The 15857-nt window shown below is 42.0% G+C and overlaps 1 long non-coding RNA gene across 1 annotated transcript in view; it reads right to left on the bottom strand.

Moving 5' to 3' along the window:
• Positions 1 to 1688: 1688 nt before the first annotated feature.
• Positions 1689 to 15857, bottom strand: part of LOC129013258 (uncharacterized) — a 37132-nt gene continuing 22963 nt past the window's right edge. The window contains exon 4 of the long non-coding RNA XR_008493817.1: positions 1689 to 1836. This is a non-coding gene — a long non-coding RNA (uncharacterized LOC129013258). The remainder of the gene's footprint in view (positions 1837 to 15857) is intronic.

Raw genomic sequence — 15857 nt, 5'->3', positions numbered from 1 at the left:
GAGATGGACTCTCCATCTGTCACCCAGGCTGGAGTGCAGTGGTGTGATCTCAGCTCACTGCAACCTCCGCCCCCCGGCTTCAAGCAATTCTCCTGCCTCAGCCTCCCTAGTAGCTGGGATTATGTTGCACTACCATGCCGGGCTACTTTTTGTATTTTTAGTAGAGATGGGATTTTGCCATGTTGGCCAGGCTGGTCTCAAACTCCTGACCTCAAGTGATCTGCCCACTTCACCCTCCCAAAGTGCTGGGCTTACAGGCATGAGCCATCACACCTGGCCTTCTTTTGCTTTTAAATAGGAAAGTCCCGGCCAACTAAAAATTTAAAAATGAGCCAATTGCTGACCCTAATTTCTCTCTAATAAATGAAAGTATGATATAAATTGTGGCCCTTCTCTGCAAGAAAAGATATACCCAGTCAATGTACAAAGAATTTTACATAGTTTCAGAGCATACATACACCTTTCTAGAAGATTTCTGCATTTTACAATAATCCCTATCATATTTATATTTGTGCTAGGCACTGGGAAAATAGACATTAATCAAAGAATCATACAGACAAATGTAAAATTACCATTGTAATGTTAGATCCATAATAGGTTAAGTTACTTTAGGCAGAGAGGTCCCAGAAAGTTTCTCTAGTGAAAGGACGATTGAGGTAGAGTCGGCCAGAAGGACAGAGAGAGTCCAGACAGAGGAAATTGCATGTTCAAAAGCCCTGTGACTGGGAGAAGTAAGCACATTTAGGGAATGGAAAGGCCAGTGTGGCTGAAGTACAGAGAATAAGGGGAACTAGTGAAACAGATTGGAGAGAGAGGCAGGGGTCAGCTTATAAAGGGCCTTGTAGATCATGTTAGGAAATTTGGTCTTAATTCTAATAGTACTGGGCACTGTTCTTGGTAGAAGGTTGATATTGGGCTTTGGGGTTTTTTTTTTTTTGAGATGGAGTTTCGCTCTTGTCGCCCAGGCTGGAGTGCAATGGTGCGACCTCAGCTTACTGCAACCTCTGCCTCCTGGGTTCAGGCTGTTCTCCTGCCTCAGCCTCATGAGTAGCTGGGACTACAGGCATGCACCACCATGCCCAGCTAATTTTGTATTTTTAGTAGAGATGGGGTTTCACCATGTTGGCCAGGCTGGTCTTGAACTCCTGACCTCAGGTGATCTGCCTGCCTTGGCCTCCCAAAGTGCTGGGATTACAGGTGTGAGCCACCTTGCCTGGCCCTGGCTTTGGTTTTTACCATAACACTCTGGCTATCATGTGAAGAATGAGTTATAGGGGAGCAAGAATGAATAAAAAGAGATCAATTAGGACACTATAGCTAGTCCACGTAAGAGAGAATGGTAACTTGAAGTAGAGAGATGGCAGTGGAGGAAAACAGAAATGTCTGGGTTTAAGGAATAGTCAAGAAGTGAATTGATAGAACTGAGAGATAAACTGAAAAATGAGAGAACAGGTGAGAGAGAGAAAGGAAAATGTGAAGAGTAATGTCTAGGTTTTGGGCTACCATAACAGGTTAAATAGTGGTGTCATTCAGAGAGATCAAGCATGGTAATAGAGGACCAAGTTCTGGTGGGGAAGATCTTGGGTTCATTTTGCACTTGTTGAATTTGAGATATCACTAATTCTTTCAATTGAAGTGTGCATTAGTGTGCTAGGGTTGCCATAACAAAATACCATAGACTAGGTGACTTAAATTACAGACATTTATTTTCTCATAGTTCTGGAGGCTGGAAGTCTAAGATCAAGGTACCACCAGCCCGGTTGATTTCTGGTGAGGTCTCTCTTCCTGGTTTGCAGATAGTTGTCCTTTTGCAATGTCTTCATAAGGCCTTTTTTTCTGTGTGCGGGTGAGAGAGAGGGAGAGAGAGGTGTGCATAAGCACGCACTGTGGGGTTTCTTCCTCTTGTAATGACACCAGTCCTGTTGGATTAGGAACCCACCCTTAGGACCTCATTTAACCTTAATTACCTCTCTAAAGACCGTATCTCAAAATACAGTCACACTGGGGGTTAAGGCTTCAACATATGAATTGGGGGTGGGGGAGACACAATTCAGCCCATAACAAACTATATTCCACAGTTGATAAAGTCATAGACATTCAAGTCAAGCAAAACTGGATTTAAAAACTTGGCTACCTGGGAGGCTGAGGTGGGAGGAATGCTTGAGCCCAGGAGTTTGAGGCTGCAGTGAGCTATCATTGTACCACTACACTCCAAGTATGGGTGACAGAACAAGAGTCTGTTTCTAAAAAACAAAACAAATTCTGGTGAGAATGTGGAGAAAAAAGAAGCCTTGTACACTGTCAGCGGGAATGTAAATTAGTGTAACCACTATGGAGAGCAGTTTGGAGGATCCTCAAAAAACTAAAAATAGAGCTACCATATGATCCAGCAATCCCACTGCTAGGCATATACGTACTCAAAAGAAAGAAAATCAGTACATCAAAGAGATATCTACACTCCTATGTTTATTGCAGCACTATTCATAATAGCTAAGATTTGAAAGCAATCTAAGTGCCCATCAACAGATGAACAGATAAAGAAAATATGGTCCTTATACACAATGAAGTACTATTCACCCATGAAAAAGAATGAGATCCTGTCATTTGCAACAACATGGATGAAACTGGAGGTCATTATGTTAAGTGAAATAAGCCAGGCACAGAAAGACAAACTTCACATATTCTCACTTATTTGTGGGAGCTAAAAATTAAAACAACTGAACTCATGGAGATAGAGAGTAGAATGATAGTTACCAGAAGCTGGGAAGGGTTGTGGGAGAATGTGGGGGAAGTAGAGATGGTTAATGGGTACAAAAAATAGTTAGAAACTATATTAGTCAATTCTCACACTACTATAAATACCTGAGACTGGGTAATTTATAAAGAAAAGAGGTTTAATTGGCTCATAGTTCTGTAGGCTGTATAGGAGGCATAGTGGCTTCTCTTTGGCTTCTGGGGAGGCCTCTGGAAACTTATAGTCATAGCAGAAGGAGAAAATGAAGCAAGCATGTCTTACATGGCTAGAGCAGGAGGAAGAGAGAGGCGCAGAGGTACTACACACTTTTAAACAACCAGATCTCATGAGAACTCTATCATGGGAACAGCACTAGGGCGATGGTGCTAAACCATTTATGAGAAACTGCCCCCATGATCCAGTCACCTCCCACCAGGCCCCACCTCCAACAATGGGGATTACAATTTGACATGAGATTTGAGCCAAACCATATCAGAAACAGTGAATAAGATCTAGTATGTGATAGCACAATGGGGTGACCTGAGTTGATAATTTAATTCTACATTTTAAAATAACTAAAAGAGTATAATTGGATTGTTTGTAATACAAAGGATAAACACTTGAGGTGATGGATATTCCCTGATATGGTTTGGATCTGTGTCCCCACCCAAATCTCATGTTGAAATGTAGTCCCCAGTGTTGGAGTTGGGGCCTGGTGGGAGGTGTTTGGATCATGGGAGCAGTTTCTAATGGTTTAGCACCATCTGCCTTTGGTAGTGTACAGTGAGTTCTCACAAGATCTAGTTGTTTAAAAATGTGTAGCACCTTCCCCCACCTTCCTCCTGCTCTGGTCATGTGAGGTGCTCAGTCCCCTCATGCCTTCTGCCATGATTGTAAGTTTTCTAAGGCCTCCCCAGAAGACAAGCAGATGCCAGCCACTATGCTTCCCATACAGCCTGCAGAACTGTGAGCAAATTAAACCTCTTTTCTTTATAAATTACCCCGTCTCAGGTATTTATTTAGAGCAGTGATAACAGACTAATATAGGAAGTTCGTACCAGGAGTGGGGGATTGCTATAAAGATACCTGAAAATGTGAAGCAGCTTTGGAACTGGGTAACAGGCAGAGGCTGGAACAGTTTGCAAGGCTCAGAAGAAGACAGGAAGATGAAGAAAAGTTTAAAAACTTCCTAAACTTGAATGGTTGTGGTCAAAATGCTGGTAGTGATCAATGGTTGTGGTCAAAATGCTAGACAGTGAAGGCCAGGCTGAGGAAGTCTCCAGATAGAAATGAGGAATTTATTGGGAACTGGAGCAAAGGTCACTTTTGTTATACTTTAGCAAAGAACTTGGAGGCATTGTGGCCCTTCCCTAGAGATCTATGAAACTTTGAACTTGAGAGTGATGATATCCAGGGTATCTGGAGGAAGAAATTTCGAAGCAGCAAAGTATTCTAGATTTGGCCTGGCTGCATCTAACAGCCTATGCTCATATGCATGAGCAAAGAAATGACATAAAACTGGAACTTATGTTTAAAAGGGAAGTAGAATGTAAAAGTTGGGAAAATTTGCAGACTGGCCATGTTGTAGAAAAGAAGAGCCTATTTTCTGGGGAGGAATTCAAGCAGGCTGCAGAAATTTGCAAAAGTAAAAGGAAAGCAAATGCTGATAGCCAAGACAATGGGGAAAAGGGCTGGAAGGCATTTCATAGATCTTTGTGGCAGCCCTTCCTACCACAGGCCCAGAGACCTAGGAAAGAAGAATGGTTTTTGGGCCAGGTTCAGGGCCCCACCATTCTGCACAGCCTTGGGACACTGCTCCGTGTGTCCCAGCTGCTCCAGGTCCAGCCTCGGCTCAAAGGGGCCTAGGTACAGCTCAGGCAGCTGCTTCAAAATGTGCAATCCATAGCTTTGGTGGCTTTCATGTGGTGTTAAGCATGTGGGTGTACAGAATGCAAGAGTTGAGGCTTGGGAGCCTCTGCCTATGTATGTATGGAGGATGTATGGAAAAGCCTGGATATTCAGACAGAAGCCTGCTGCAGGGGTAGAGCCCTCACAGAGAACCTCTACTAGGACAGTGGAGAGGGGAAATGTGGGGTTGGAGCCCCCACATTGAGTCTCCACTGGGGCACTGCCTAGTGGAGCTGTGAGAAGAGGGCCATTGTCCTCCAGATCCCAGAATGGTAGATCCATTGGCAGCTTGCACCCTGTGTCTGGAAAAGGCAGAGGCACTCAACATCAGCCCCTGAGAACAGCTGTGTGGGTTGAACCCTGCAAAGCCACAGGGGTGAAGCTGCCTAGGACTTTGGGAGTCCACCCCTCATACCAGTGTGCCCTGGATGTGAGACACAGAGTAAAAAGAGATTATTTTGGAACTTTAAGATTTAATGACTTTCCTGCTGGGTTTTGGACTTGCACGAGGCCTGTAGCCCCTTTCTTTTGGCTGATTTCTCCCTTTTGGAATGGGAGTATTTACCCAATGCCTGTACTCCCATTGTATCTTGGGAGTAACTAACTTGTTTTTGATTTTACAGGCTCATAGGTGGAAAGGACCTGGCTTGTCTCAGATGAGACTTTGGACTTTTGAGTTAATGCTGAAATGAGTTAAGACTTTGGGGGATGGTTGAGAAGGGATGATTGTATTTTGCAATGTAAGACGGACATGAGATTTGAAAGGGCCAAAGGAAGAATGATATGGTTTGGATCTGTGTCCCCACCCAAATCTCATGTCAAATTGTAATCCCCAATGGTGAAGGTGGGGCCTGGTGGGAGGTGATTGGCTCATGGGGGCAGTTTCTTTTTCTTAAAATTTTTTCTTTTACATTAAGTTCCAGGATACAAGTGCAGAATATATGCAGGTATGTTACATAGGTATACATGTGCCATGGTGGTTTGCTGCACCTATTGATCCATCCTCTAAGTTCCCTCCCCTCGCCCCATGCCCCCAACAGGCCCTGGTGTGTGTTGTTCCTCTCCATGTGTCCATGTGTTCTCACTGACCAACTCCCACTTATGAGTAAGAACATGCGGTGTTTGGTTTTCTATTCCTGTGTTAGTTTGCTGAGGATGATGGCTTCCAGCTTCATCCATGTCCCCTCAAAGGGCATGATCTCATTCCTTTTAATGGCTGCATAGTATTCCATAGTATATATGTACCACATTTTCTTTATCCAGTCTATCATTGATGGGCATTTGGGTTGGTTCCATGACTTTGCTATTATAAATAGTGCTGCAACAAACATACATGTGCATATGTTTTTATAGCAGAATGATTTATATTCCTTTGGGTATTTACCCAGTAATGGAATTGCTGGGTCAAATGGTATTTCTGGTTCTAGATCCTTGAGGAATCGCCATACTGTCTTCCACAATGGTTGAACTAATTTACATTCGCATCAACAGTGTAAAAGCATTCCTATTTCTTCACAACCTTGCCAACCACTATTGTTTCTTGCCTTTTTAATAATCACCATTCTGACTGGAATGAGATGGTATCTCATTGTGCTTTTGTTTTGCATTTCTCTAATGATCATTGATGTTGAGCTTTTTTTCATATGTTTGTTGGATGCATAAAAATCTTCTTTTGAGAAGTGTCTGTTCATAACCCTTGCCCACTTTTTGATAGGGTTTTTTTTTTTCTTGTAAATTTGTTTAAGTTCCTTGTAAATTCTGCATATTAGACCTTTGTCAGATGGGTAAATTGCAAAAATTTTGTCCCATTCTGTAGGTTGCCTGTTCATACTGATGATAGTTTATTTTGCTGTGCAGAAGCTCTTTAGTTTTATTAGATCCCATTTGTCAATTTTGGCTTTTGTTGCAATTGCTTTTGGCATTTTTGTCATGAAGTTTTGCCCATGCCTATGTCCTAAATGGTACTGCCTACGTTTCCTTCAAGGGTTTTTATGGTTTTGGGTTTTACATTTAAGTCTTTAATCCATCTTAAGTTAATTTTTGTATAAGGTGAAAGGAAGGGATCCAGTTTCAATTTTCTGCATATGGGTAGCCAGTTTTCCCAGAACCATTTATTGAATAGGAGATCCTTTCCCCATTGCTTGTTTTTGTCAGGTTTGTTGAAGATCAGATGGTTGTAGATGTATGACGTTATTTCTGAGGTCTCTGTTCTGTTCCATTGGTCTATATCTCTGTTTTGGTACCAGTACCATGCTGTTTTGGTTACTGTAGCCTTATAGTATAGTTTGAAGTCAGGTAGCACGATGCCTCCAGCTTTGTTCTTTTTGCTTAGGATTGTCTTGGCTATACAGGGACTTCATTGATTCCATACGAAATTTAAAGTAGTTTTATCTAATTCTGTGAAGAATGTCAGTGGTAATTTGATGGGGATAGCATTGAATCTATAAAGTACTTTGGGCAGTATGGCCATTTTCAAGATATGGACTCTTCCTATCCATGAGGTTGGAATGTTTTTCCAATTGTTTGTGTCCTCTCTTATTTCCTTGAGCAGTGGTTTGTAGTTCTCCTTGAAAAGGTCCTTCACATCCCTTGTTAGCTGTATTCCTAGGTATTTTATTCTGTTTGTAGTGATTGTGAATAGGAATTCATTCATGATTTGGCTCTCTGCTTGTCTATTATTGGTGTAAAGGAAGGCTTGTGATTTTTGCACATTGATTTTGTATTTTGAGGCTTTGCTGAATTTGCTTATCAGTTTAAGGAAGTTTTGGGCTGAGATGATGGGGTTTTCTAAATATACAATCATGTCATCTGCATACAGAAACAATCTGACTTCCTCCCTTCCTATTTGAATACACTTTATTTCTTTCTCTTGCCTGATTGCCCTGGCCAGAACTTTCAATACTATGTTGAATAGGAGTTGTGAGAGTGGGCATTCTTGTCTTGTACTGGTTTTCAAAGAGAATCCTTCCAGCTTTTGCCCATTCAGTATGATATTGGCTGTGGGTTTGCCAAAAATAGCTCTTATTACTTTGACATATGTTCCATCAATATCTAGTTTATTGAGAGCTTTTAACATGAAGCGATGCTGAATTTTATTGAAGGCCTTTTCTGCATCTATTGAGACAATCACGTGGTTTTTGTCATTGGTTCTGTTTATGTGATGGATTATGTTTATTGATTTGCATATGTTGAACTTGCATCCCAGGGATGAAGCCAACTTTAAAATGATGGTTAAGCTTTTTGATGTGCTGCTGGATTTGGTTTGCCAGTATTTTATTGAGGATTTTCACATCGATGTTCATCAGGGATATTGGCCTGAAGTTTTCTTTCTTTTCTTGGGTCTCTTCCTGGTTTTGATATCAGGATGATGCTGGCTTCATAAAATGAGTTAGGGAGGAGTCCCTCCTTTTCAATTATTTGGAATAATTTCAGAAGGAATGGTACCAGCTCCTCTTTGTAACTCTGGTAGAATTTGGCTGTGAATCCGTCTGGTCCTGGGCTTTTTAATTTTTTTGGTTGGTAGGCTATTAATTACTGCCTCAATTTCAGAACTTGTTATTGGTCTACTCAGGGATTGGACTTCTCCTAGTTGAGTCCTGGGAGAGTGTATGTGTCCAGGAATTTATCCATTTCTTCTAGATTTTCTAGTTTATTTGTGTAGAGGTGTTTATGACATTCTCTGATGGTAGTTTGTATTTCCATGGGGTCAGTGGTGATATCCCCTTTATCATTTTTTATTGTGCCTATTTGATGCTTCTCTCTTTTCTTCTTTATTAATTGAGCTAGCAGTCTATTTTGTTAATTTTTTAAAAAAATACACTCCTGAATTCATTGATTTTTTTGGAGGGTTTTTCATGTCTCTATCTCCTTTAATTCTGCTTTGATTTTAGTTATTTCTTCTCTTCTGCTAGCTTTTGGATTAGTTTGCTTTTGCCTCTCTAGCTCTTTTAATTGTGATGTTACAGTGTCAATTTGAGATCTTTCTAGTTTTCCGATGTGGGTATTTAGTGCTATAAATTTCCCTCTTAACACTGCTTTAGCTGTAGCCTAGAGATTCTGGTATATTGTCTCTTTGTTCTCATTGGTTTCAAATAACTTTTTGATTTTTGCCTTAATTTCATTATTTACCCAGTAGTCATTGAGGAGCAGGTTGTTCAATTTCCATGTAATTGTGTGGTTTTGAGTGAGTTTCTTTATTCTGAGTTCTAATTTGATTGCACTGTGGTCTGAGAGACTGTTATGATTTCAGCAAATGTTTGCATTTGCTGAGGAGAGCTTTAATTCCAATTCTGTGGTTGATTTTAGAATAAGCGCCATGTAGCACTGAGAAGAATGTATATTCTGTTGACTTGGGGTGGAGAGTTCTGTAGATGTCTATTAGTTCCACTTGATCCGGAGCTGAGTTCAAGTCCTGAATATCTCTGTTAATTTTCTGTCTCATTGATCTGTCTAATATTGACAGTGGGTTGTTAAAGTCTCCCACTATTATTGTGTGGGAGTCTAAGTCTCCTTGTAGGTCTCTAAGAACTTGCTCTATGAATCTGGGTGCTCCTGTATCGGGTGCATATATATTTAGAACAGTTAGCTCTTCTTGTTGAATCGTTCCCTTTACCGTTAGGTAATGCCCTTGTTTGTCTTTTTTTAATCTTTGTTGATTTAAAGTCTGTTTTGTCAGAGACTAGGATTGCAACCCTTGCTTTTTTTTTTTTTCTGCCTTACATTTGCTTGGTAAATTTTCTTCCATCCCTTTATTTTGAGCCTATGTGTGTCTTTGCACATGAGATGGGTCTCCTGAATACAGTACACTGATGAGTCTTGACTCTTTATCCAATTTGCCAGTCTGTGTCTTTTAACTGGGGCATTTATCCCTTTTACATTTAAAGTTAGTATTAGTATGTGTAAATTTGATTCTGTCATGATGCTGTCTGGTTATTTTGCACACTAGTTGATGCAGTTTCTTCATAGTGTCATTGGTCTTTATATTTTCATGTGTTTTTGCAGTGGCTGGTAGCAGTTTTTCTTTTCCATATTTAGTGCTTCTTTCAGGAGCTCTTACAAGGCAGGTCTTGTGGTAATGAAATCCCTCAGCATTTGCTTGTTTGGAAACGGTTTTATTTCTGCTTCACTATGAAGCTTAGTTCGGCTGGATATGAAATTCTGGGTTGAAAATTATTTTCTCTGAGAATGTTGAATATTGGCCCCCCATCTCTTCTGGCTTGTAGAGTTTCTGCTGAGAGCTCCACTGTTAGTCTGACAGACTTCCCTTTGTAGGTGACCTGGTTTTTCTCTCTGGCTGTCCTTAACATTTCTTTCCTTCATTTCAACCTTGGAGAATCTGATGATTATGTGTCTTGGAGTTGATCATCTCATGGAGTATCTTGGTGGTGTTCTCTGTGTTTCCTGAATTTGCATGTTGGCCTTTCTTGCTAGGTTGGGGAAGTTCTCCTGAATAGCCTGAAGTGTGTTTTCCAGCTTGTTTCCATTCTCCCCATCTCCTTCAGGTACTCCAATCAATCATAGATTCTGTCTTTTTACGAAGTCCCATATTTCTTGGAGGCTTTGTTCATTCCTTTTCATTCTTTTTTCTCTAGCCTTGTTTGCATGCCTTATTTCAGCAAGGCGGTCTTCAAACTCTGATATCCTTTCTTCTGCCTGGTCGATTCAGCTATTGATACTGTGTATGCTTCACAAAGTTCTCGTGCTGTGTTTTTCAGCTCCATCAGATCACTTATGTTCCTCTCTAAACTGGTTATTCTAGCTGGCAGCTCCTCTAACCTTTTATCAAGGTTCTTAGCTTCTTCATATTGAATTAGAATATGCTCCTTTAGCTGGCAGCTCCTCTAACCTTTTATCAAGGTTCTTAGCTTCTTCATATTGAATTAGAACATGCTCCTTTAGCTCAGCATAGTTTTTTATTATCCATCTTCTGAAGCCTACTTCTGTCAATTCACCCATATCATCCTCCATCCAGTTCTGCGCCCTTTCTGGAGAGACAATGCAATCATTTGGAGGGGAAGAGGCACTCTGGCCTTTTGGGTTTTCAGCGTTTTTTTGTTGATTCTTTCTGATCTTCATGAGTTTGTGTAGTTTCGATCTTTGAGGCTGCTGATCCTTGGATGCGGTTTTTGTGGGGGCTTTTTGCTGTTGTTGTTACTGTTTGTTTGTTTTTCTTTCAATGGTCGGGTACCTATTCTGTAGGGATACTGCGATTTGCTGGGGGGTTCCACTTCAGGCCGTATTCATCTGGTTCGTTCTTGTGCCTGGAGATGTCACGCAAGGAGGAGAACAGCAAAGATGAGTGCCTGCTCCTTCTACTGGGAACTCTGACCTCAAGGGGCACCAAACTGATGCCAGTAGGATCACTCCTGTATAGGGTGTCTGACAACACCTGTTGGAGGGTCTCACCCAGTTGGGTGGCATGGGGAACAGGACCTGTTTAATGAAGTACTTTGTCCCTTGGTGGAGGGGTGTGCTTTGCTGGGTGGGAAACCCACTCCTCTGGGCTGCCTGGATTCCTCAGAACTACCAGGAGGAAAGGCTAAGTCTGCTGGTCCAGAGATTGTGGCCACTCCTCCCCCTAGGGGCTCAGGCCCAGGAGATCTGGGTTCTGTCCCTGAGCCTCTGGCTGGAGTTACTGGAGTCCCTGCAGGGAAGCCCTGCCCAGTGAGGAAGGATGAGTCAGGGTCAGGCTTGAAGAGGCACTCTGGACACAGTATGTCACAGCCAGTGTGTTGGGCTGTGGGGGACACATCTTGGGACCAAGCCGTCCAGCCTTCCTAGCCCCAGCAGGCAAAAAGTGTGACCTGGAGCCATAGAGATGGCTGCCATCCTTCCCCTACCCAGGGAGCTCAGTGTGTTAGGCAGTTGTGAGTCCCAGTGCTGGCTGCTGCCCCTCCCGCAAGGAGCTCAAATGGCTTAGACAGCAGGCAGCTGCAACTGTGGTGCTGGTTGCCCCTTCCCCCCAGGAGCTTGGTAGGCTTAAGCAATTCCAGCTGAGAGGCTATTAAGAATATGTGCGGCTCTGGGGTTGGGACACTAGGCCCCAGTGGCATGGGTTTGCCAGTGGGATCTTCTGATCTGTGGGCCGCTCAGTTCTGTGGAAAAAGCACTGTTTCCCCGGCTGGGTACCAAGGCCACTCCCCACCTCCCTTGGCTGTGGGCTGGGGACTCCACTGCCCTGTGTGGCTCTCAGGTGGGCCACCTCACCACACTGCTCTTCTTTCCTCTCCGTGGGTCACGCCAGTCCCCTAGTCCATTCTGATGAGAACCTGAATACCTTGGCTGCTAGTGAAGGATTCACATGCTTATTATGGTCCTTTTTGATGGGATTCTCCAATCACCACTGCTTCTAGTCGGCCACCTTGGCCCCCGATGGGGGCAGTTTCTAATGGTTTAGCACCGTCCCGTCTTTGTACTGTATAGTGATTTTGTTCTCACAAGATCTGGTTGTTTAAAAGTGTGTAGCACCTCCCTGACTTCCTCCTGCTCTGGCCATGTGAGGCGTTCACTCCTCCTTTGCCTTCTGCCATGATTTTAAGTTTTCTGAGGCCTCTCCAGAAATTCAGCAGATGCCAGCTGCTATGCTTCCTGTACAGCCTGCAGAACTATGAGCCAATTAAACCTCTTTTCTTTATAAATTACTCAGTCTCAGGTATTTCTTCATAGCAGAGTGAAAACGAACTGATACACTCCTTCAAAAAAATAAATTAATAAGTTAATTGAACAACAACAAAAAATTGGCTATCACAACCCAAAAAGTACATCAGCAAGTACACAGATAAAAACATTTGAGTCTTGAACAACATGGGTTTGACCTATGCAGGTGAACTTATATATGAATTTTTTTCAACCAAATGCAGATTGAAAACACAGTATTCAAGAGATGCAAAACCCATGTATACAACAGGGCAACTTCTCTTATACAAGGGTTCTGCAGGGCTGACTGTGGGACTTGAATGTGTGCAGATTTTGGTAAACGTGGGAATCCTGAAACCAGTCCGCAAGTATACTGAGGGATGACTGTAATTGAAGAGTAACTATACAGAGAAATATTACTCAGCAATAAAAAGGAAGAAGTATTGATACACACAACATGGGTGAATCTCAAAATAATTATGCTGAACGAAAGAAGCTGGACAAAAAAGTGTGTGTGATTTTACTTAAATAAAATTCTAGAAAATGCAAACTAACCTATAGTGACAGAAAGCAAATTAGTGGTTTCCTGGGAAGGAATAGACAGAGAGAGGCATGAGGGAAAGGGGCATGAGAAAATTTGGGGTGATAGATATAATTATCTTGGTGGTGGTGATAGTTTCACAGGTGTTTATAGATGTCAAGAGGTATCAAATTGCACACTTTAGGCCAGGCATAGTGGCTCATGCCTGTAATTCCAGTATTTTGGCAGGCCAAGGCAGGTAGATAGTTTGAGCTCGGGAGTTTGAGGCCAGCTTGGGCAACATAGTGAGACCTCATCTCTACAAGAACTTTTTCAAAAATTAGCTGGGCATGGTGGCTCACACCTGTAGTTCCAGCTACTTGGGAGGCTGAGGCAGAAGATGGCTTGCACTTGGGAAATTGAGCCTGCAGTGAGCCATGATCACGCCACTGCACTGCAGCTTGGAAGACAGAATGAGACCCTGCCTCAAAAAATTTTTTGCATATTTTAAATATGTGCAATTTTTTCTACATCATTTACGTCTTAATAAAGTTGTTAAATCTGAGGGGTGGGGGAGTCAAAGGAGACTGTCTCCATGCCCTGACAAAAGTCTAGAAGTTTTTCTCTATGCATAACAAAGGGCATGTAGCTTCTAATTCAGGTGGCCAGGCTTGGGCCAGATACTAGGTTTCTGAGGATGCCCTGGATCTCTTTAGAGGAGCTTTTTTTGGGGCCAGCTAAGCTTGTTCACTGTGATCCTCATTGGGGCCGCCTCTTGCCCCCATTTCTTGTGCTTATCATTTGCTATTCTGAAACAAAAAATAGGAGCGGGCTGGGTGTGGTGGCTCATGTCTGTAATCCCAGTACTTTGAGAGGCCGAAGCGGGCGGATCACCTGAGATCAGGAGTTAGAGACCACCCTGGACAACATGGTGAAACCCCATCTCTACTAAAAATATGAAAAATTATCTGGGTGTAGTGGCGCACCTGTAATCCCAGCTACTCAGGAGGCTGAGCCATGAGAATTGCTTGAACCTGGGAGGCAGAGGTTGCAATGAGCCGAGATCGTGCCACTGCATACCAGCCTGGGTGACAGAGCAAGACTCCGTCTCAAAAAGAAAAAAGAAAAAAAAAAGACTGAAGTCATCATTTGTTCAATAAGCACTTACTGAGCATCTACTAAGTGCAAGATGTTGTGGGCGTATTTATTGGGCAGTTTCCCCACACCTTGTATGGGGTCCTTGTGACTTGCTTTGACCAATACAATGTGGAAGAAGTAATATTGTGTGCCAGTTCTGAGTCCAGGCCTTACGAGACTTGCGTACTTCTGCTTGGAAACCTGCTAGTCCATGTAAATAAGCTGGTACTAGCCTGATGCAAGATGAGAGACATATAGTGCAGTCATCCCCATCTCCTGGCTGCTTTTTGCTAAACTCTAAAAGCAGAACCTCTTAGCTTCCTGGAAATTGACTGCAGATGCATAAACCAGTTCAACTGAGACCAGAAAAGCTGCCCATCAAAGTCCAGCCCAAATTACTGAACCATAAAACTGCTGAGTTAAATAAATGGTCTCTTTCTTTCACACACACATACACACATGGTTCCTCCTCTTATTACTAGTACACAAATGACTTGGTCAAGTCATTTAACCTGTCAGTACCTCAATTTTCTCATCTTTAAAATGATTATAAAAATACCTATATTTGTTTATATATTTGAGGTAATTATATATTTGTTATATAATTATATATAGTTATATATAATTGAGGTAATTACATATTTGTTATATATAATTATATATTGAGGTAATTATATATTTGTTTATATATTTGAGGTAATATTTGTAAAGTGCCTAGCACAAAGCCAAGTATATAGTAGGTAACAGAATATGGTAGCAATAATTATTTTTTGAGATAGGGCCCATATTTTACTTATCTTTTTTTCTCCTGCAACTAGCACAGAGTCTTCTTCATGAAAGGAACTCAATAAGTAAATGTGACTATTTTGGAAGTGTAGTAATTTCAATGAATAATCTGATTATAATCTTTATAAAGATAGTTCACATCTTGAAAAGATATGTCTATCTTAAAGGCAGTAAGAATCATTACCTCTCTAGCTGGGATTTTTTTTTTTTTTTTTTTGAGACGGAGTCTCGTTCTGTTGCCCAGGCTGGAGTGCAGTGGCGCAGTCTCGGCTCACTGCAAGCTCCACCTCCTGGGTTCACGCCATTCTCCTGCCTCAGCCTCCCGAGCGGCTGGGACTACAGGCACCCACCACCACGCCCGGCTAATTTTTTGTATTTTTAGTAGAGACAGGGTTTCACCATGCTAGCCAGGATGGTCTCAATCTCCTGACCTCGTGATCCGCCTGCCTTGGCCTCCCAAAGTGCTGGGATTACAGGCATGAGCCACTGTACCTGGCCTAGCTGTGATTTTTAAAAGGAAGCTAGCAAATAAACAAAAAATCTTTGTTATCTTCATTTCCTTGAAATCCAGGACTGATATTGGAATTCTCACTTCTTTTCTTCTTAACCATTCAATACCAGCTGATCATTCCTTTCTCCTTGAAACACTATACTTATTTGGCTCCTATATAGCATACTTTGCGATTTCCTGTCTGCTTCATCAGCCACAGTCTCTTTTGAGAGTTCATCTTCATCTCCTCAGCCTATAAATGTTGAAGTGATCTAGGGCTCAGCCCTTTGCCCTTTTCTCTTCATTTCCATTCTTTCCCTTGGTGATGTCATTCAGTTTCATGGCTTTAAATGACTTCCCTATTACTGGCAATGTCAAATTTTTGTCTCTAGCTCAGACCTCTCTCCTGAACTCCAGTCTTATAAATCCAAATTTATAATCTAACTGCTGATTTGACATCTCTATTGGGATACTTAATAGGAATCTAAACCTTTACGCATCTAAAGTTTAACTCCAGAGTCTGCCCTTCTTCCACCTTGAAGTTGCTCCTCCTAAAATTTTCCCTATCTCAGTATATGACAATTCCTCTTTCTAGTTCCATGCACTGCTAGAAGGACCTAATATTTAGGGAGCAATTCTCCTGAGGT

This window comes from Pongo pygmaeus, chromosome 1 (assembly GCF_028885625.2).
Source record: "Pongo pygmaeus isolate AG05252 chromosome 1, NHGRI_mPonPyg2-v2.0_pri, whole genome shotgun sequence".
In the NCBI taxonomy this organism is placed as follows: domain Eukaryota; kingdom Metazoa; phylum Chordata; class Mammalia; order Primates; family Hominidae; genus Pongo; species Pongo pygmaeus.
Note: the sequence above shows the minus strand (reverse complement) of the source record. Positions and strands in the feature narration are given on the sequence as shown.